This window comes from Rhinatrema bivittatum, chromosome 1 (genome assembly GCF_901001135.1).
Source record: "Rhinatrema bivittatum chromosome 1, aRhiBiv1.1, whole genome shotgun sequence".
Classification (NCBI taxonomy): Eukaryota; Metazoa; Chordata; class Amphibia; order Gymnophiona; family Rhinatrematidae; genus Rhinatrema; species Rhinatrema bivittatum.
The window spans coordinates 230,110,151-230,132,617 of NC_042615.1; positions in this window are offsets into that span (position 1 = coordinate 230,110,151).

A 22,467-nucleotide genomic window follows, 5' to 3' on the forward strand; every position below is an offset into this window, starting at 1 on the left:
GATTTTGAGTTTTGCTAGAATACAGTCAGCAAGGGAAATATGGAACCATTCGTACTGTATAAATCTGAAAAACATGTTTTTTCATGAAGTTTGGAATGATTCTGTTGCGCGCCCCGTCAGTGCCTGGCCCATGCACGAGGCTGCTCACCTCGCTAGCTCCTCTGCAGGTCATGGGTTGACCTCCCCAGCGGTAGCCGTGAGCTCCTCCAGGCCTCAGCGTCCGACGGCGGCAATCGCCGGGCCTTCCACTGCGCACCAGGCCTCACGCTGGAGTTCGGTGTCCCCAGTGGCATTGGCCATGCCCCTACGTGCGTGCAGACAGCCCGGCCTCTTGTAGGGCCAGGGGAGGGTCCTAGCTCCGTGGCGCACTCTGATTGAACATGCGATATAAGGAAGTCCCTGCCTGCACTTCCTCGCCTTGGCAATTGGGTCAGCACTGTAAGTGTACTAGTTTGCCTCCGCATTCACAGTCTTGTTCCAGTCTTGTTCCAGCCTTGTTCCAGCGTCCTATTGTTCCAGCGTCCTATTGTTCCAGGTTCCTACTGTTCCAGCCTTGTCCAGCGTCCTTCTGTTCCAGTGTCCTTCTGTTCCATCGTGTGTCTGTCCTGTCTCCCCAGGTAGAACCCTCGGACTGTTTCTCTGGTACTGACCTTGGCCTGCTCCTTGTCCATTCTTTTCACTGCCTGGATCCTGACCTCTGCCTGCCTTGTGACCTCGTCTGACCTCTGGAACCTGACACCTGCTTCGTTGACTACTCCTCGGACTGATCCTCGGATTCTGACCCCGGCTACCATTGACCACGTCTCCTGATTCTGGCTTTGTCCCTTGCCTTGTCATCGCCTATGCTGTACTGGCTTCCTTGCTTCTCCAGACCTACAGCCTAGAATCCGACCGTGCTCCCTTGCTGCTCATGGGCACACCTCTCTACTACCTCTCTGGGAGACCCTGCGAGGCCCACCTAAGTCTAAGCGGGCCAGGTCCCTACGGGCTCCACCCGGGGGGAACCGCAGGCTTCCAGTGGTGAAGCTCATCCTAGCCTCTGTCTCCTCCTGTGCTCTGCCCCCTGGGGACAGGTGCTTCCTGGTCCCTACCAGGGAGCCATTCTCCACTGCTCCAGGACAAGGGTCCACCTCCAAGTGCAACAGGTTGCCAAGGCCATGGACTTGGCGGAGTCTCCCACCTCCAGGGCCCTACCGGGTTTAGCCGCCACAGTCCAAGAACATTGCAGGGCTTTGGAATTGCTAGCCTCTTCAGTGGAAGAGCTTCGTTTCCAGCTGCAAGATACAGCTCTGGCCAATCCCGTGGGCCTATCGGCCTCTATGCTACCCAAAGCATCGTTGACGCTCCCTGCACCTCTGCGATAAAACGGGTGCTTCATGCAATTTGAACTGCAACTCTACTTGTTAGGGATGTGAATAGTTTTTTGACGATTTAAAAAAATTGTCAGATATTTTTTAAATAGTCAAAAATTGTTAGAGTCGCGATACAATAGAAATTCCCCTGATTTATCATGAAAAATCGTAAATCGAGGGAGGGGGGAGGGCGGGAAAACTGGCATACCAAAAAAACACCTAAACCCACCCCGACCCTTTAAAACTAATCCCTCACCCTCCCGAACTCCCCCAAAATGTTTTAAATTACCTGGTGGTCCAGTGGAGGGGTCCTGGCACGATCTCCCACTCTCAGGCCATCGGCACCATTTTGGCTGCCATTAAAAAAATGGCGCCGATGGCCCTATAAAAAAAAAACCTACCCGACCCTTTAAATTGACCCCCTTAGCCTCCCCCACCCTCCCGACCCCCCCCCCAAACCTTTTAAAATTACCTGGTGGTCCAATGGGGGCACGGGGAGCGATCTCCCGCTCTCGGGCCATCAGCTGCCACTAATAAAAATGGCGCCGATGGCCATTTGCCCTTACCTGTCTCTCTGTTTACTCAGAGTACAGACTTCTGTCTCTCCCTCTTGATAATTAGCTCTTCAGGAGAAGAACTGATTGCAGAGCTTCCATATACACTTCTCTCTTCCTGGCTCCTGGCTCTAACTCTTGGCCGTCACTACACTCACACACTCAGAGCCAGCAAAATTGTGCCTTTTCTACCTTAAATGGTCTCCCAGCATTCCTTTGGCTTCTTCCTCTGCTGGCTATGTAGTGCTGTTCCCTGGGCAGGCTAAACAGTACAGCCCTTTTCCCAACTTGTTAACACTGTAAGTGCTTGTTGCTGGTTCTTGCAAAACATTTGTCATTCACAGAAGAGCACACAGGGGGTTTTCATGTATTTTTTTTTTATTTTATAATTTTTTATTTGTAATTTCCAATTACATAATTCAAGAATTAACACTTGAATAGAAAAACATTATGACATTCGCAATAATTATACAAAGAAGAAATAAAAATCAGGAAATACATTTTTTGTCAATAATGTATAAAGTCCTCAATATTGAGATCCAGTCCTTTACCTTGAGGACATAGACATATCTATATTACTTAACAAAAGCTGGTTAACGGGTCTCTTCTTTTAACGGTTAAGCTTACAGATTTTCAAATGACAGGAGATGACATAGCAACTGGCGTAAATCTACCAGTTATAAAAGAGGAAAGCTGTGCAGGGTTATAGAAAATGTATGATGCATTTTGATATTTTACTAAACATTTACATGGAAATTTTAGGAAATATGCAGTCCCCATTTCTAACACCTTAGGTTTTAAAATTAAAAATTGTTTCCTCTTTTTTGAGTCTCTTTTGCCAAGTCCGGGAAAACTTGAACTTTCAGACCCAGAAAGCTTTCAGATTTATATAGAAAGAATCTTTTGAATATCCATTCTTTATCTGTCGTCAGGAGAAATGGCACAATAAGTGTAGCCGGCATACCTGTTCGCTCAAAGAGCTTTCAATAATATTAGTCACATCCATTTGAGTTCTAATGTTGAACAAACCTGTCCTCCTTGTAATTCTTCAATTCCCCTTCTAAGGGCTGATATATAGTAAATCCTAGATATTAAAGGCAATTTCTGTTCAGGTATTTTAAGGATTTCTAGAAGATACCTCTTCCACATATCCCTTCGTGCAATTAAGGAATTTCTTGGAAAATTTATGATGGATATTTTTTGCCCGTGCCTGATTTTCAATGGATTCCATTTTCATCTTGATACTTGAATTTTCTTTTATAATGGAATATTGAACAACTTTAATTGTATTCAGTTCCTTTTTTACATTCTCACTTTCTTGATTGTTTTCCTTTATCTCCTTTTCTACCTTCGTCATACGATCTTCCAACCCATTTAGAACTTCAACATAGGTTTCAGTTGACTAACAACATTTCCATTTAACAGACATATAGCATCCCAAATTGCATCCAAAGTAATTAGAGTAGGTCTCACCAGCTCAACGGCTTCCAGCTGAATCCTGCCGATTGAGGCTCCATTTTGTTGCTGGGCTTTTGGCTGTTGAAACTTGTCACCAGGTCTTCCTGTCACTGGGGGCTCTCCATTAGGGTTCACTCCCTCTTCTTGAGCCTCAGTGACGCTGCTCACTTCCAACGAAGCTGGCTCCCGAGGTAAGCTTAAGGTTCTAGCCTCAGCCAGATTGGCCAGGGCACACCTTTCTTCCGGGGACAAAGAAGTTTGTAGCTCTGGGGAAGCACCGAGTACTTCTTCCTCTTGGTTACTCCTCTCCGAGCCCACTCCCAGAATCTCTGAGACCCACTGCACGTGTGAATCCATCAGGCCCATCACAGTAGGTATTTGTATTTCATGTTCTTTAGCTCTCCACTTGCGTGTGGAGTGCGGCATGGTTAAGGAAATCTAGACCCATGGAGCTATTCCAAGTGTGTCTTACCAGCTAGCGGCCATCTTGGATCCCCCTTCGGTTTTGACATATTTTTATATTCCTTTATCTTGGCTTGGGCAGCTTGCAGTCTCTGCAGGGTTGACAACCCTTTTTTTGACAGACCCAAAATACATCACTCAAATCCAGATGCAGCCCGGTCCACATTGTAAGGATCCAACACATGATAAGCTCATGGGGTCAGGAAACTGGTTTATAGTAGCTTGCTACTGAAATAGTCTTCAGGCCAATATCCTGACTTATTAGAAGAAGCTGGGAGTTAGGGTTCAGAAATGTGAGTGTAAGAGGAAGAGGGGAAGTGGGGAAGTGGGCATGCAGTAGAACAAAGATTGGGCTCCTCTTTAAGTACAGTATGCATCAGCAGCATCCTGTCAGCTGCCACTTCATTCCCCACTTTTATTCACCATCCCCTATTGCCACTGCAGAATTGTCTATCCTGATACAGGCCATAGATTCAGCAGTTTGCAGCAAAGAACAGTATCTTCTCCCACACAATCTTCAGTCACATGGTATCTTACAGAGCTCATCCAAGTCACAGTATCAGACCCCTTGGCATCCTTGGCATACAAGGCCATGGTCTAGCCAGACCTCCCCAAGAAAGCTCAGCATTTCCTTTCCTGCCAACCAACCAGCATGTCTAGTGAATGGATATTCTCAATGGCAGGGAGCATTGCAACTCCACATTTTTCACAGCTGACCCCAGAGTTGGAGAAAACTTTGGTCTTCATTAAGATAAAACTTCCTTTACTGGGTTTTCCCAAGTTTCTATTGATGTGATGGGAGGACTGCGTGCTCAGTTACTCCTAAGCAATGCCCACATTTCTTGTTCAGTGTCTTGCTATTTTGACACCACTGTTGCTGCTGCTGCTGCTGCCCAGGCTGCTCTTCCTGTCCTGTCTCTCTCTTATTTGCGTTGGAGTGCTTTTCCCCTCCCAAGAAAAGCATAAAAATAGAAAACAAAACCCTCTTCTTCCCCCCTTCCCGTTCTGAACGCCTTGGGATATTATTGCCATTGTTGCTGCTGTTGCTTAGCCTGCTCCTTCGGTCTACCTTTCTCTTGGTTACACTGATGTGTTTTGTCCCCAAAACAAAAAACAAACAAAAAAATAAAAAACCTTCTCCTTCCCTGCCCCTCCCCCTTCCAGACTCTTTCTGGGATGCCTTGTTCCTGCTGCTACCTGGCCTGCTCCTCCTGCCCTGCCTCTTTCTTGGTTCAGTGCCTTGGAGTGTTGATGCTACGACTTCCTGCTGCCCTATGCCTTACTGTATGCCCTGGGGTGTTAATGTCACTGTGCTTCCTGCCATGCTGTGCATTCTGTGACTTGAGGTGCTGATGGCATTCTATTTCCTGCCTTGGCCTGCACTTATGCTTTGAGCTGTTAATGCCAGTGCTCCTGCTGCTTTGCCCTCTTTTGGTGTCTTGTGGAGTTTTTGCCTCTGTTCCCACGGCTTTGGCTCTTAGTCAATGCCTAGGGTGACAAGTTTGGTTACACATGACACAGGGGATTTGCCTACCCAATCCGACCAGGAACAGGGACAAAATGCCATGCATACATTTCAAAATCCAAAGCATATGAACTGTTTACTCCGGTGACCTAAATACCCCTCCCTCCCCAGGAACACTTCTTTTAAATCAGGCTAAAATATTGTTGTGACAGCCCTGTTTTTTTTACTTTTAGCCGCTCTGAGTGGGCAGTTTTCAAACAGGGAAATCTAGCTTGATAACTACTGAGTTAACCCAGTTTAATCCATTTGAAACATTTTCTCACAACGCAAGTCCTGGTGTCCATAACATATAGCTTGCAGCCCAGCAGTGGGTCTGTGGCCTCTTGCTGACTGTTTGTTAGAGACTATTCAGAGAAGTTTCAACAAATTACTACCAAAAATGCAAAGCTTTTGCAAAAAACAACTATGAAGTTCAAGCAATGTACTTCTTCCCTGGACATGCAACAATAAGCTATTCATGGTGAATTCAGAAACAGAAAAGTTGTGGAGCACTTTCCTTAAAGAAATCAAAAGAACTATATTCATAGCAAAAAAACATGCAGCCTGCCTGCTATACCCAAGAGGGGGACCTACAGCAATAAACTGTGAACTTGAAAGTGACCCACTGGTGAAAAGAGGCATTGAAATAGATTGAAAAACTCAGGCTGGTGCTTCCAGTCCTTATCATACAACGAAAACATTGTCTAATGATGGTAACTCCCGAAAGCATCATCTTCCATCCCAATATAGTTTTCTAGAGCAATATTTGAAAGTATGAAAAAAGATTTTGAACAGATATGCCCTGTAGCAATCGAGAATGGAATTGTTAGTGAAAGTTCTTCACATAAAGGAATAAAGTTCAAAGGAGTTACAAGTGAAAAATTAGCATATATACACCTAAGTAGCTTGTATTCATGTATATGTTATTTCATAGAGCAATGAACAAAAAGAGCTGGTATACATGAGTGGTCTCAGAACAATCAATGACTGTGTAACAATTTTTTGTCTCATTAAATTGACATCATACATGGGCATCATCATCAATGCTATTTAGCATGAACTTATTTCCAGCCAGTATTATAATCATAGGTCAAATATGAATTTTATATGCTTAGTGAGTCCATATTCCATGTGCAATGACAATTTTTGCTTATTCAAATTATCAACTTCTTCATAATGTTCAAATCAATATTATAGCTAATTAGCTTATTGTAGTTTGAAGAAACACTTATAACCCAATAGGACAAATATAAAATTCATATTTGACCTATGATTATAATACTAGCTGGAAATAAGTTCATGCTAAATAGCATTGATAATGTTGCCCAGGTATGAGGTCAATTTAATGAGACAAAAAATTGTTAATTGCAGCGCTCTCTCCCGCACTGCGAAAACACAGGATACCCCCAATCTGCCTCGATATATCCTTGACCCTGCTAAGATCCTGCTAGCAGCCTCAGAGGTGGTCCCTACGGGTAAGATGGTGGTACTGGTCTGTCTGCACAAGAAGGTTTTGTCATGGGCCCACAATTCTTTAACTGCAGGTCATTCAGGGGTCGCTCGGACTTTGGACCTGTTATCAGAGTACTACTGGTGGCCTCAGGTCAAAAAAGATGTCCGCCTTTACGTTGGTTCCTGTTCAACCTGTGCCCGACAGAACCTCTGCCTGGCCATCCCTGGGGACTTCTCCAACCCTTACCCATTCCAACCGAGCCCTGGACCCATTTATCTACCGACTTCATAGTGGATTTACCGCCCTTGGAAGAGAAGACTGTGATATGGATCACGGTTAATAGATTTTCAAAGATAGCCCATTTCGTGCCCCTCACTAAATTACCAATGGTGCCCAAGCTTGCAAGTCTCTTCACCTAGCACATCTTTCGCCTGCATGGACTTCCTCTCCATATTGCCTCCGACCGGGGCTCGCAATTCACGGCTAAATACTGGAGAGCACTCTGCAAGAAATTTGGGGTCCAGTTAGACTTTACAACAGCTTTTCATTCTCAAGGCAATGGCCAAGCGTAGTGCACAAACTGGACCTTGAAAGCTTTCCTCTGAGCCTTTGTGGGAGATCTACAAGATGACTGGGTGACTTTATTGCCGTGGGCAGAATTCTCTTACAATCTTCATAGGCATTCTGCCACCAACATGTCTCCCTTCCAGATCATCTATGAGAGACAACTCAGACTTCCTTTGCCCCTGCCTTTGGTGGTGCCATCACCGGCCGTACAACTCACTGCCCAACAGTTGCGGAATCTGTGGGGTTCCACTCGAGAGAAACTACAAAACATTGTAGCCACTGCGAAGAAATATGCTGATCGTCTACAACGCCCAGCTCCTGCATTTCTCCCTGGGGACAAGATATGCCTAAGTACCAGACACCTTCGCCTGCAGATTCCGTATATGCACCTAGCTCCAAGGTACATTGGTCCGTTTGCAGTATCAGAACGGGGGGATGCCGTCTCCTACCGCCTCTGCCTTCCATCCACGGTAAGGATTCATAACGTCTTCCATGTATCCCTGCTCAAGCCTTTGGTCTTGTCAGTCTTCCTTAACAAGTCCCCTGAACCCACCAGCCCTGTGGCTCAGGAAGACACCATCTATCAAGTAAAAGAGGTGGTGGATGTGTGGTTTCATCATAGACGTTGGGAATACCTCCTTTCTTGGGAGGGCTATGGCCCTGAAGAGAATACGTGGGCGCCTGCCTCCAAGTTTCATCTACACCACTCTGCTAAGCCGAAACCCCCAGGAAGGGGGTGTAGAAGGGGGTGGACTGTTGCACCACCGACCCATGGATCCCCGCAGGCTGGGTCCCTACTTACCGCGGGTTGCCTCACAGCAGCAGCGGCTTCGATGAGACCTGCTTGGGCCTGGTCGGCTTCTCTTTGTGGCGCTCCTTCTGCAAAGGAGACACCGCCGACATCCTCTGGCTCCACCCCTCTAGGCATGCGTGCACGTGCTGGGGCACAACTTTTAAAGGGACCAGCGCAGGAACCGGCAGCTCCACTCCCTAAGGACGTCAGATGCCGGCAGGGATTTAAACCCTGCAGTCAGTCCTGTTCCTTGCCTTGCAACGAGGTTCTCCCTGTTTCAGAGGTTGCTAGTTGCTGTTCCTGGTTCCTGACTTTGGCTTCTGACTTCGGCTCATCCACTGGCTTTTGACTTCAGCTCGTCCACTGACTTCTGACTTCAGCTTCGTCCTCTGGCTTCTGACTTCAGCTTCTGTTCCTGGTCTGTGACTTCTTCTTGCTCCCGGTGTCCTGTTCAGCTTCATCCAGGAGGCCTTGCCTAAGTCCAAGCAGCTCGGGTCCTCATGGGCTCCTCCTGGGGGGACCTCGGGCTTCCAGTGGGGAAGTCCCAGTTGGCCTTCTGGCTTCAGCTTCGGTACTCCTCAGGATTCCTGGATTCCTCTTCAAGACTCACCCACAGGAGACCGCACTGAAGTCCAAGCAGCCTGGGTCCTCAAGGGCTCCTCCCGGGGGACCTCGGCTTCCAGTGGTGAAGATTCAACCGGTCTCTTGCCCCATACTGCCTCCCGGCTTTTACCTCCACTGTGGGTCCTCACACAGGGGTAGATTTTAAAAAAAGTGTGTTCGCGTACTTTTGTTTGCGCAGCAGGCGCAAACAAAAGTACACTGGATTTAGAAGATACGCGCGTAGCCGCGCGTATCTTCTAAAATCCTGGATCGGCGCGCGCAAGGCTGCCGATTTTGGGCAGCCTTGCCTTGCCGAGGCCGCTCCAAAATTGGAGCGGCCTCGGAGGGAACTTTCTTTTGCCCTCCCCTCACCTTCCCCTCCCTTCTCCTACCTAACCCACCCACCCGGCCCTATCTAAACCCCCCCTTACCTTTATCCACGGATTTACACTTCCCGGAGGGAGACGCAAATCCACGCGCGCCAGCGGGCTGCTGGCGCGCCGAGACCCGACCCGGGGGCGGTTCCAGAGGGCGCGGCCACGCCTCCGGAACGCCCCGGGCTGGCGCCACGCCCCTGGTCCCGCCCCCGAAACGCCGCGTCCCGCCCCCAAAACGCTGCGTCGTTCGGCCCCGCCCCCAACACGCCCCCTTCCAAAAACCCCGGGACCTACGCGCGTCCTGGGGGTTCTGCGCGAGCCGGCGGCCTATGGAAAATAGGCGCACCGGCACACAAGGCCCTGCTCGCGTAAATCCGGGCGGATTTACGCGAGCAGGGCTTTTAAAATCCACCCCATAGTGCGCCATCACCTGTCCGAGCCAGCTGAAGGGTTCACGAAATCCAGTTTCAACAGATCCCCCTTCTCCTACTTCCAAGATGTCCCACCTGAAAAGAATCCATAGCCCAGCCAGGATGACACAAGCTTTGCTCTTCCCAGCTAAACTTCCAGCATTGATATATCAGCAACTTCGAGCAGGTGGGAGGGCAGTGGAGGCCCCTCTTGTTATTGTGGCTTCTGGCGGGAGCGAGAAGGATGAGGGTGGCTTCTGGCCCAACATTTCTAAAGGGACAGAGTGCAAGGGGGGATACCAGGGGGCTGATAGATCCTCCCAACATAAAAATTTTACTTTGCAGGAGAAAAAGAGAAAACCGTGTATGAGTGTGTGTTGGGGGGGGGGGGGTGTAGTGACTCCTTGGTAAAGTGGCCGCATAATCCAATAATCCAAAAAAATTTTAAGTTGACCAAATTTTCAATTTGGTTGCAATTACCTGAACCAAAAATCAATTCACTCATTGCCATTTTCCCATTTGGAATAAATAAATGCAAATCCCTAATATATAAGAGAACTAATATTTAGAGCAGGACTTCCCAAACCTGTCCTGGGGATCCCACAGCCAGTCAGATTTTAAGAATATCCACAATGAATATGCATGAGATAAGTTTGCATCTGCAAAGTCTCCATGATATGCAAATTTATCTCATACATATTCATTGTCCCCAGGACAAGTTTGGGAAAGCCTGATTTAGAGGGAGTAATAGTAAGGGTTCTGGGAACATAAGTAACATACCTCAAAAGTGTAGAAGACAGTTCACTCAGAGCTCAAAAGGTTTCAAAATAAATCAATAGGAAAAAGTTAAGAATGTAGTTATTTTTAAGCACTGCCATGGCATTCAGCTCCTTCACTGCAAATAATGTTGTTTGACTGAAAAGTGGCTAGGTATACCATTTTTGCGATTTACTCTCCTGTAATTTTTCCCTATATAACTGTGATTCAATCTATTTAAGTTCAAATTCCACCTTTCTTCTAATTTTTTTTTTAACTCTTAGAGCTCTGAGTTTTACATTTAAATCCTTTACATTTCACCTATTGATACCTGGTTAGGTGAAGCTAATCAGCTATGGGATTCCTAAGGATTAGTGTCTGAAAAAATCAGAAAGAAGAATTTTTGGCACTAATCCCCCCCGACTGTCTGTCTTGCACAGCACAAAGTGGTCTTCAGAAAAGGAGACACAGATCCAGTCTTTGCTTAAAACTATATTTGTACTGTGCTTTGTCTCCGTGATGACTGAATAACTTGATGTCAGTACAGAAAGGCACACCACTAACATTATTCTTCTTTCATTCATTCCCACTGTACTTGACGCCGTTCTTTGCTCCTCAAGCAATAGAATATTTTGGGTTACTTTTCTAGGGAGGGCCATATAAAAAATTGCATTGTGCCAGGCTCCTCTTTTTGGGATGCGAAACAAAAATCTGAATACAGGCTTTTCTTCTTCTATTGGTTCCACGCTACAATAGCGGAGTCCCAAATCTCTTTTTTTGGTAGCCCTATCTCATCTATCCTCAGTTCCTGGCCCCTCTTATTACTAGACCAGAGGTATAAGCTGCTCTTGAAAGAGATAATGAAGTGGTGGATGTAAAGGAAGAAAACACCCCATGCACCCAAAAATCTTTTAACATGAAGACATTTCATAAGCGAAACCTCCTTCTGCTGGAACGCTCAGTTATTAAAGGAACTAATTTGGGAACTCATTTTGAGGGAGACACAATAGTTTTGTTGTGCGTCCTGGCCGTGTGGGTGCCATGGCCGGGCCTGCTCACCTGACATTACTGTCCACTAGCACAGGCTTACCCTCTGCCACTAACCTCCGGCATCCCTGTTGCTCACTGCAGCCGCCCTCGGTGTCCCCGTCTCTACAGGCCTCACAGTGGAGCTTCCATCGGGGCTCCGCGTCCTCAGCCGGCTCGGCCCCGCCCCTAGACGTACGCTTGGCTTACCTCACTATACTTAAAGGGCACCACATGGGAAACCTTTGGGAGGCATGCCCTGATGACATCATCAGCCTTCCATATATATGGCAAACCCCTGATCCCTGCCTTGGCAATTGGGTCGACACCGTTGGTGTAGTGAGTTTGCCTTCATGTTCCAGTGTCTCCTGTTCCAGTGTCTCCTGTTCCAGCATCTCCTGTTCCAGTGTCTCCTGCTCCCGTGTCCTTCTCAGGTAGTACTTATCCGGACTGACTTCTTGGTACTGACCTCTGCCTGCCTGACCATTCTTCTGCCTGCTTCCTGGAACTGACCACTGCCTGCCTGACTATTCTTCTGCCTGCCGCCTGGAACTGACCACTGCCTACCTGACCATTCTTCTGCCTGACGCCTGGAACCGACCCTCGTGCACCACAACTATGCATGGACTGACTCTGGTATTGACCCCCGCTTTGGCTGACCTCTCTAGGACTGATATTCTGGCTTTGATCCTTGTGCTTCACTCAGACACTCTCTTCCGGTCCTCGGTGACCTTCGGGCCTACGCACTTGGATAACAACCGCGGCTTCCACGTGGCTGGACCTGCAGGCACTGCCTATCTCATCTAGAGGACCTCTCTGAATTGTTGTCTTCCCAAGGTCTCCGGAGCTTCCGGTTCTGGTCTAGTCCACTCACTCTGCATCAGCCGCTCACCCTTGCTCGTGGTAGACACACCTCTTTGATACCTCTCTGGGAGACCACCAGAGGCCCACCTACGTCCAGGCGGTCCTGGTACCCAAGGGCTCAACCTGCGGAAACCCCGGACTGTTATTGGTGAAGCTCCAGCTAGCCTCTGTCTCTTTGTGTGCAGCAGGCCAAGGGTCCACATCCAGCACAACAAGTTTATAGCTTTCCTGGATCCTCAGCTGGTAGAAGTGCAAACCAGGTAGTCAATGCAATTGTAGAAGAAATTTAGAATTCCAATATCAATGTCATCATTCATCTGGGTACCAATGACCTTGCTAGAAACAATAACCAAGCAGTACAAAATGATTTCCAGAATATGGAGAAAAAGATTAGACATATGGCAAAGAATGTTGCCTTTTCTGAAATATTACCTGTTCATGGAAAGGTAAAGGAAAGGATAAGCCAGACAGACAATTTCAATATATGGCTCAAAGCATGGTGTAAAGAAAGTGGATTTGGATACATTGGAGGCAGAGGTTGTTTATTGAACAGTAAAAGACTATACATATGTCAGTAGCAGGAAAGAAAATTCTACGCAAGAAATTCCAGTCATACAGCATAGACATTTAAATTAGAGAATGGGAATGGCAGAAGGTGGCCAACAAAATTGAAATATCATCCCCAAGCAACACAAGAAGTAAGAGGAGAAAATAACACAATCAATCAATTCACTATTCCACACTTAAGCAAAGGAGCAGAAAAGATGACTAGGAAGAGCAGCAAACCAGGAGAGAAAAGTTGAAAAGCTATGACCACAAATACTTGTAATCTGGGCAATAAAATTCCAGACTTGCAAGCCCTAATGATGGAGGCAGACATGGACACTGTTGCTCTTACAGACACATGGTTCAATGAGTCTCATGAATGGGATACGGCCATACCGGACTATAACTTAAGGAAGGACAAGGAATATGAGGGGATGAGTTGCTCTTTATATCAAGAACAATATCCAGGCAACTGAATTGCAAGGGAAATGGGGTAAGGAAGAAGCATTATGGGCTGAAAAGAAGCTAGTGCTTCCTTTTATACTGGTGTGGTCTTCAGGCCTCTGACTCAGACAAAAGAGCTGGACAGAGATCTGGTTGAAGACATCCAAAAAACTGAAAGAAGTGTTGCTCGTTTGTGATTTTAATCTGCCAGATGTAGTTTAGAGTATCCCTACTGCAGAATCTGCAAGAAGTAGAGAAATAGTCGACGATCTTCAAAGGGCTTTGCTCCAACAAATGATACTGGAACCCATGAGGGAGGGAGTGACACTCAACCTAGTGCGCTCAAATGGGAATAGTGTCTCTAATGTCTGGGTAGGGGCTCACATGAGCGCAAATGATCAACAGATGGTATGGTTCGATATCACAACCAGGAGAGAGAGAAGTCACATGAAGATCCAGGCTTTGAACATCAAAAATACAGACTTTGTCCAAATGGGGATGAGCTAAAAGACTGGGAAGAAATGGGTGAAAATAGAACAAGAGTGGGCCAAATTAAAAGGAGCTATTACAAAGGCAACAAATCTATGTGTTTGAAAACTAAGCAAAAGTAAAAGGATAAAGAAATCAATCTGGTTCTCAAAGAAGGTGGCTGAAAAAATAAAGGCAAAAAGAACAGCATTTGAGAAGTATAAAGGATCCCAAACAGAGGAACACAGGAAGGAATACCTGTCAAAACAGAGGGAGACAAAGAAAGAAATAAGGAAAGCAAAAGGTCAGGTAGAAGAAAGAATGGCTAAAAGAGGTAAAGTGAGAAGACAAAACATTTTTTTCAGATATATTAGAGAAAGAAGGGAGGTCAGAAGTGGTATAGTGAAATTGAAAGGTGACATGGAACAAAGTGTAGATAGTGACAAAGTGGCAGAAACATTAAACAAATACTTCAGTTTGGTATTCACTAAAGAAGAACCTGGAGAAGGACCGTTGCTGGATAAGGTGCAAGGGATGGCATGGAGTAGATGAAACTCAATTTACAGAAGAGAATGAATGGGAGGAGCTGGGCAAACTGAAAATGGACAAGGTCATGGGACCAGATGAGATATACCCCAGGATATTGAGAGAGCTCAGAGATATGCTGGCATGGGCACTGAAGGACCTGTTCAATAGATCCCTAGAAACTTCACAAGAGTGGTAGCAGAGAGGAGGCTGGAAACTATAGACTGGTTAGCCTCACCTCGGTGGTGGGAAAATTAATGAAGACTCTACTGAAGGAAAGGATAGTGAATAATTATCTACAATCTGGTGGGTTGCTGGACCCAAGGCAGCATGGATTCACCAGGGGAAGGTCATGTCAGACAAATCAGATTTACTTTTTTTGATTGAGTAACAAGAGAACCTGATCAAGGAAGAGCACTCAATGTGATTTACTTGGATTTCAGCAAAGCTTTTGATACAGTTCCACATAGGAGGCTTGTGAATAAAATGAGAAGCTTGGAATCTGGTGCCTAAGGAGGTGCTCTTAGATGTTTTAGATGTTTTATTTTTTATTAATTTTTATCTTTTATTGTATTGACATGATAGTATCTTTATTTTAAATGTTTTATTACGTATCTTATGCAATTTCTTTTTCTTAGCTTTTTGGAAGTCAAACGTTTTAATTTGCATTTGACGATACTTTGTAAACCGATGTGATGTTGGTCTCATAAGAACATAAGAACATACTGACATAGTGACAACCCAAGAGGGTACTTGGCTGTCACTACCAAGTGGGAAATGTTTTATGGATTCCAAGATGGACTGTATTGATATGGCCACTACTGAGAAGAATTGTGTGTGGAGATGTGAGCACTTGATATTCATTCTTAACTGATGAAGAACTGACTCGGTTATTTACACTTTCGAATAATAGAAGGACTAGGGGGCATTCCATGAAGTTAGCAAGTAACACATTTAAGACTAATCGGAGAAAATTCTTTTTCACTCAACGCACAATAAAGCTCTGGAATTTGTTGCCAGGGGATGTGGTTAGTGCAGTTAGTGTAGCTGGGTTCAAAAAAGGTTTGGATAAGTTCTTGGAGGAGAAGTCCATTAATGGCTATTAATCAATTATACTTAGGGAATAGCCACTGCTATTAATTGCATCAGTAGCATGGGTTCTTCTTAGTGTTTGGGTAATTGCCAGGTTCTTGTGGCCTGGTTTTGGCCTCTGTTAGAAACAGGATGCTGGGCTTGATGGACCCTTGGTCTGACCCAGCATGGCAATTTTTTATGTTCTTGTTGATTGCAGTCTGTATCCAATTTCCTGTTACCTCTTGCTGTTGAAGCAGAGAGCAATGTTGGAGTTGCATCACAAGTATAAGGCTTATTGGTTAAGGGGTAGATTTTGAAAGAAGCGTGCGTGGGGTACATTTGTGCCCGCTACCCAGCGCGCACAAATGTACACCCAATTTTATAACATGCATGCGCTTCCATGCGCGTGTTGTAAAATCCGGGGTTGGCACGCGCAAGGGGGTGCACACTTGTGCATCTTGCGTGCACCGAGCCCCAGGGGAGCCCTGATGGCTTTCCCAGTTCCCTCCTCCCCACCTTCCCCTCCCTTCCCCTATCTAACCCACCCCCCAGCCCTACCTAAATCTCCCCTACCTTATTTCATTTTTTACGCCTGCCTTGGGCAGGCTTATCTTGTGCATGCTGGCCAGCTGCCGGTGCGCCATCCCCTGGCACAGCTGCTGTGCTGGAGACCTCGGTCCCGCCCCCAGACCGTCCCCGGACCTGTACCACGCCCATGCCCCCGTCCCCTTCCCGCATCTTTTTCAAAGCCCCGGGACATACGCGCGTCCCAGGGCTTGCATGCACCACCGAGCCCATGCAAAATAGGCTCGGCGCGCACAGGAGGGGGTTTTAAAGGATTATGCGTGTAACCCTTTGAAAATCTACCCCTAAGGGTAGTAACAGCCGCATCAGCAAGTTCTTCCCATGTTTATTTGTTTGCCCAGACTATACAATTCAATGTCCTTGTTGGTTTCTGTCTGAAACTAATTCACCTTTTCCTCTTTTCCCCCTGCTGTTAAAGCAGAGAGCAATAATGGAGTTGCATCAACAGTATGAAGGCTTATTGGTTAAGGGTAGTAACCGTCACACCAGCAAGTTAAACCCATGCACTCTTTTCTTTATTTCCATCCTCTAGCTTTTAGGGATCCACAGTGTTTATCCCATGCCCCTTTGAAATCTTTCACTGTTTTTGTCTTCACCACCTCCTCTGGAAGGGCATTCCAGGCATCCACCAGCCTCTCCATGAAGAAATATTTCCTGACCTTGGTTCTGAATTGTCCTCCCCAGAGTTTCATTTCATGACCTCTAGTTCTACTGATTTCTTTCCAATGGAGAAGGTTTGTTGATTATGCATCATTAAAACCTTTCAGGTATCTGAAGGTCTATATCATATCTCCCTTGCACCTCCTCTCCTCCAGGGTATACATATTTAGATCCTTCAGCCTCTCCTCATGAGTCATTTGATGGAGACCCCCCCACCATTTTTGTCACCCTTCTCTGGACTGCCTCCATCCTGTCTCTGTCCCTTTTGAGATACAGTGTCCAGAACTGAACACAATACTCCAGGTGAGACCTCACCAAGGATCTGTACAAGGGGATTATCACCTCCTTTTTCTTACTGGTTATTCCTCTCTCTATGTAGCCCAGCATTCTTCTGGCTTTAGCTATCATCTTGTCACATTGCTTCACCATCTTTAGATGCTAAACACTATCACCCCAAAGTCCCTCTCTTGCTCCGTGCACATCAGTCCTTCACCCCCCATCACATACAGCTCCTTTGGATTACCATACCCCACATGCATGACTTTGCACTTCTTGGCATTGAATCCCAGCTGCCATATTTCAACCACTGTTCAAGCTTTCTTAAATCACATCTCATTCTCTACTCCTTCCAGCATGTCCACTCTGTTGCAGGTCTTAGTATCATTCGCAAAAAGTGAAACTTTACCTTCTATCCCTTCCACAATGTCGCTCACAAAGATATTGAATAAGACCGGTTCCAACACCAATCCTTGTGGCATTCTGCTTAACAACATTCTCTCTTCAGAGTAGGCTCCATTTAATATCACATGCTGTCTTTTATCTGTCATCCAGTGTGTAATCCACACCACCACCTTGATGCTCACTTCCAAGCTTCTCATTTTATTCACTAGTATCCTGTGTGGGACCATCTCAAAGGCTTTGCTGAAATCCAAGTAGATGACAAGTATTCTTCTTCAATCCAATTCTTGTAGTTATTCAATCAAAAAAATCAATCAGATTTGTCTGACAGGACCTTTTCCTGGTGAATCCATGCTGCCTCAGATCCAGCAATCCTCCTGATTGTAGATAGTTCACTATTCTTTCCTTCATCAGCGTCTCCATTCATTTTATCACCACGGTGGTGAGGCTAACCAGCCTGTAATTTCCAGCCTCCTCTCTGCTCCCACTTTTGTGAAGCGGGACCATCACCAGTCTTCTCCAATTACTCAGCACCATTCCTGTTTCCAAGGATCTATTGAACAGGTTGTTCAGTGAACCCACCAGCACATCCCTGAGTTCCCTCAATATGTTGGGATGAACCTCATCAGGCCCCATGGCTTTGTCCACTTTCAGTTTTCCTAGCTCTCCCCATACATTCTCTTCGGTAAACTGAGTTTTGTCTACTCCACCCCCATCCACTGTCTTGTTACAAAAAAATCAGCAGAACCAGAGGTCACGATTTAAAACTCAGAGAGGAAGACTCAGAACCAATGTCAGGAAGTATTTCTTCACGGAGAGGGTGGTGAATGCCTGGAATGCCCTTCTGGAGGAAGTGGTGAAGACTAAAACTGTGAAGGATTTCAAAGGGGCGTGGGATAAACATTGTGGATCCATAAAGTCTCGAGGATGTGAATGAAGAGAAGAGGCATGGGGGTGGCTTGCGGGAATGATGGCTACTTCCTAGTGATTAATACCCTTATTCAATAAACATCCACACGGTTAATGCGACTCCAACATTACTCTATGCTTCAACGGCAAGAGGAAATGTGGGACAAAGGATTTGCATTCACAAGTAAGCATGGGAGTAGATTGCTTGTTGCGGCGGTTACTACCCCGAACCAATTAAGCCTGATACTTCACTTTGAATACATAAACAGCGCAGCTCACTGCTTCAACGGCAGGGGGGAATGAAGAAAAGAGGATTTACATTCAGACAACTACCAACTACCGGTAGGATTGAACTGCATAGTCTGGGAAAACAAATTAGCGTGTGTTACGGTTCTGGCCGCGAGCACCGTGACCAGACCCTTACCTCCGTGCTCCTGGACCTGTTCCCGCTTCTGGAGGCCTAGTTTGTCGCCTGTTTGGCGGTGTCCCCGCAAGGGCCGTGCCGCCAGGAAGCCTCCCATGGACGCCCTGCATCTAGGCGTGCGCGCGTGACACTTGGGCGCTTTTCTAAGCCGTTTCCCGTCAGTGGTGACTCCGCCCAGTTCCTGATGTCAGACGCCGCGGCCTTGATAAGCCGGCCGCGGACACTCAGTCTTTGCCTTGCAACGGATTTACCTTCTGGTTCCCTGTTGCTTCGTGCCCCGGAGTGAGCTGCCTTGGTACTCGCTCCATTCCTGCTTGCCTGCTACAGTACCTGCTTGGTTCCTGCTTGCCTGCTACAGTTCCTGCCTGGTTCCAGTACCCGAGTCTTGCTACAGTTCCTGCCTGGTTCCAGTACCCGAGTCCTGCTACAGTTCCTGCCTGGTTCCAGTACCCGAGTCTTGCTACAGTCCCTGTCTACTGTTCTAGTCTGGTTCCAGTTCTCAGTCCTGATCATCAACCCGCCTAAGTCCCAGCGGCCGGGCTCCTACTGGCTCCTCTTGGGGGGGCTTCGGCTTCCAAGAGTGAAGCCACCTAATTCCCAGTGGCTGGGCTCCTATGGGCTCCTCCCGGGGGAGCACCAGCTTCCAGGGTGAAGAGCACCTCTACATCCTGCCTGAACATCTGCCTCCCGGCCTGCAGCTTACCAGAGACATTGAACACCTTTCCCAGTCTCTCACAGGTCGGCCCAAGGGTCCACTAAATTGAGACTCCATAACAGCGTGGGAGTAGCTTGCTTGTTGCGGCGGTTACTACCCCAAACCAATACTTCAATTTGAATACATATACAGCACAGCTCACTGCTTCAACGGCAGGGGGGAATGAAGAAAAGAGGATTTATATTAAGACAACCAACAGCGACTAAATTGCACAGGCTGGATAAACAAATAAGCATGGGAGTAGCTTGCTTATTACGGCGGTTACTACCCCTAACCAATTAGGCTTGATAATTCACTTTTATGCAGCTCCAGCACTGCTCTCTACATCAATGGCAGGGGTGGAAGGAAAATTAGAACCAAAAAGTTACCAATAAGGGCCCTGACCTCAACGGTCAGAGTAACAGATAAGTATGAGAAAAATAACTGTGAAAGCTTGCTGGGCAGACTGGATAGGCCGTATGGTCTTCTGCCATCACTTCTATGTTTCTGTGTTAGTAATGGTCCTTCTCTAGGGTCTTCTTTAGTGAACACCAAACTGAAGTGTTAGTTTAATATTTCTACCATTTCTTCGTCTCTCTCCACACATTGATCCTTTTCAACTTTCAATTTCACTATACCACTTCAGACCTTTCTCCTTTCTCTGATGTATCTGAAAAATGTTTTCTCCTCGCTTTACCTCTTTGGCAATCCTTTCTTGACTACTTTCTTAGTCTCCCTCAGTTTCACCAGATATTTTTCCTTGTGTTCCTCTTTTTGGGATCTTTTATATTTCTTGAATGCTGTTCTTTTTGCTTTTATTATCCACTTCCTTTGAGAACCAGATAGGTTTCTTATTTTCTTGCTTTTGTTTACATTTCTAATATATAGATTTGTGGTCTTTGTAATTGTTCCTTTTAGTTTGGCCCACTGTTGTTCCACCTCTCTCTCATTTTCTCCCAGTATTCTAGTTCTACTTCCAAGTACTTCCCCATTTCAACAAAATCCATATTTTTGAAATTCAAAACTTGTGTCTTCATGTAGCTTGTTCGTATCCTATTTGCAATATCAAACTATACCATTTGATGATCACTGGTGTTGAGGTGGGCACCCACTCAGACATTAGAAACATTACCCCCATTAGTGAGCACTAAGTTGAGTATAATTCCCTCTCTCATGGGTTCCAATACCATTTATTTGAACAGAGTCCCTTGCAGGGCATCCACTATCTCTCTCCTTCTGTTAAAATGTGTGGAAACGATTCTCCAATTCTTTAATACTTCTCCCTTCTTTCCCACCTTTTGGATGTCTTCAACCAGATCTCTGTCTAGTTCTTCAGTTTGAGTTGGAGGCCTATAAACTATACCAGTAAAAATAGATGCACCATCATCTTTTTTGGACAGCCCATAATGCTTCTTCTGTAACCTGCATGTAGGAGCAGTTACTACCCTTAACAGAAGGCATGGGGTTACCTGCATGGAGCAGCAGTTACAACCATGAGCAGCTTGCTGGGCAGATTGGATGAACCATTTGGTCTTTATCTGCTGTCTTTACTAAGTTACTAATGAATGGAACACCCATCAGAGAAAACACTGTTCCAAGCAAACAAAAATGAAAATATTACTGTAATTTCAGAACCACACCTGTGGCTATTCTGGTACAATGGAAAAATGTGTAAGTGGAAGAGAACTCATTAGAAATGAAATGCAGTTCTTGTCAAACAAAATACAGTTGCCCCTCTCTGGACCGTGCCTGTGGCTTTTCTGGAGTAATGGAAAAAGCAGGCCAATAAAGCACAGTTCTTTACAAAGGAAAGACAAATAATTTTAACAAACTAAAGCTGTAAGCATCTGAGCCATGCTCCTGGCTTCTCTGATGCAGAGGAAAAAAAAAGTATGTAAGTAAAGCACAGGCCTTAATAAACACAGTTGCTTGCAAATAAAATACAGTTGCAGGCTTCTGATATTCATCCAAAGCTTTCCTCGTGCAGTGAAAAAGTGTGTGAGTGAAAAACAGTTATTTACAAACAGATCTCAGTTTGTCTCTATTTCCCTGTCTCCAGGTTCACCTGCTTTTATCATCTGCATCTCTTCTGACTCCTCTGTTAGGCCTTCCTCCACATCCCACAATCAAAAAAAATCACCTCCCTCGCTCATGAGAAAGTCCTTTAGCTTCTGTTCTCCTTCTTCTCTGGTTCACTAACTATGAACCTTTTCTTTGATTGCAGGTATATTGGAGCTCCTGCCATCCCAACATTCAGGAACCCCACCCTCAGAGCCCTGTTGATCTATCATCTCTCAGTGGCACCTGGGAAATGTAGACCATCTACTAGTCCTTTTACTTGCTCTGGGATTTTGTGGCATATAGGGGGTCCCTGGTAATCCTCTTTCTGAGGGCTTCTCTCAGTCCAAGATGAGGTCCCTCCCTCACCACAATTCCATAATACATTCTGTGTTCTGGCATGACAATTTATCAATATTATTTGAATGAGCATTGCTAAAATCACAGCTTTTGTTATGTCTCAGAATTTATTTCCAGCAAAACGGCTTTACATTTATGACAAAGAGGCGAGCAATAGAAAAATTATTCCTAGGTTTTAGCTCCTTTCCTTTTTCTAGACCAGCATGTTTTCTCAAAGGCAGAAAATAACCTAAAGGTGAATTTTAAAAGCCAGTGAGTGCAAAAACTGGGAGATATGCACACACTGAGCAGATTTTAAAAGCCACCAGAGTATGTGCTTACTTACTGCTATGCACTCAAATGAAAAGTTCCCAAAAATGGGTTGAGCGTGGGCATTCCTGGATTTCACATTGAAATCTACGTGTAAATTTGCATACAGGCGCATGCCAGGGTCCTTGCCGTGTGTTATTATTTGTGATAATTGTGGGTGGATCCTTGGGCCGGTGGCAGATGACCACGCCCCCGGGGGAAGATCCCGAGAGGGACCACCAGTCAGGCTCAGAGTTGGGAGACAGACACACACTACATCTTTTATTAAACAGTATAGTGAACCACCAGAGGTGGCAGTAGTGAGCTGGAAGCGCTTGGCTGGGCTGTAGTCCCTCAGGCACTGGAACAGCGATCCCAGGATGGCTGAGCTGTAGAGAAACTGAATATAGTGAGTAGGCAGGGTATGCAGAGTTCAGGAACAGAACCTTGATGGTAACACTCACACAATAGTCTCTTGAAGCAGCCCAGAGACTAGAATGACATAGGCCCTCGAGGAGCGAGTACCTGGTTCCAGGGAAAGCTCTGAGAGAAAGATGGTAACTGACTGGTGTTGT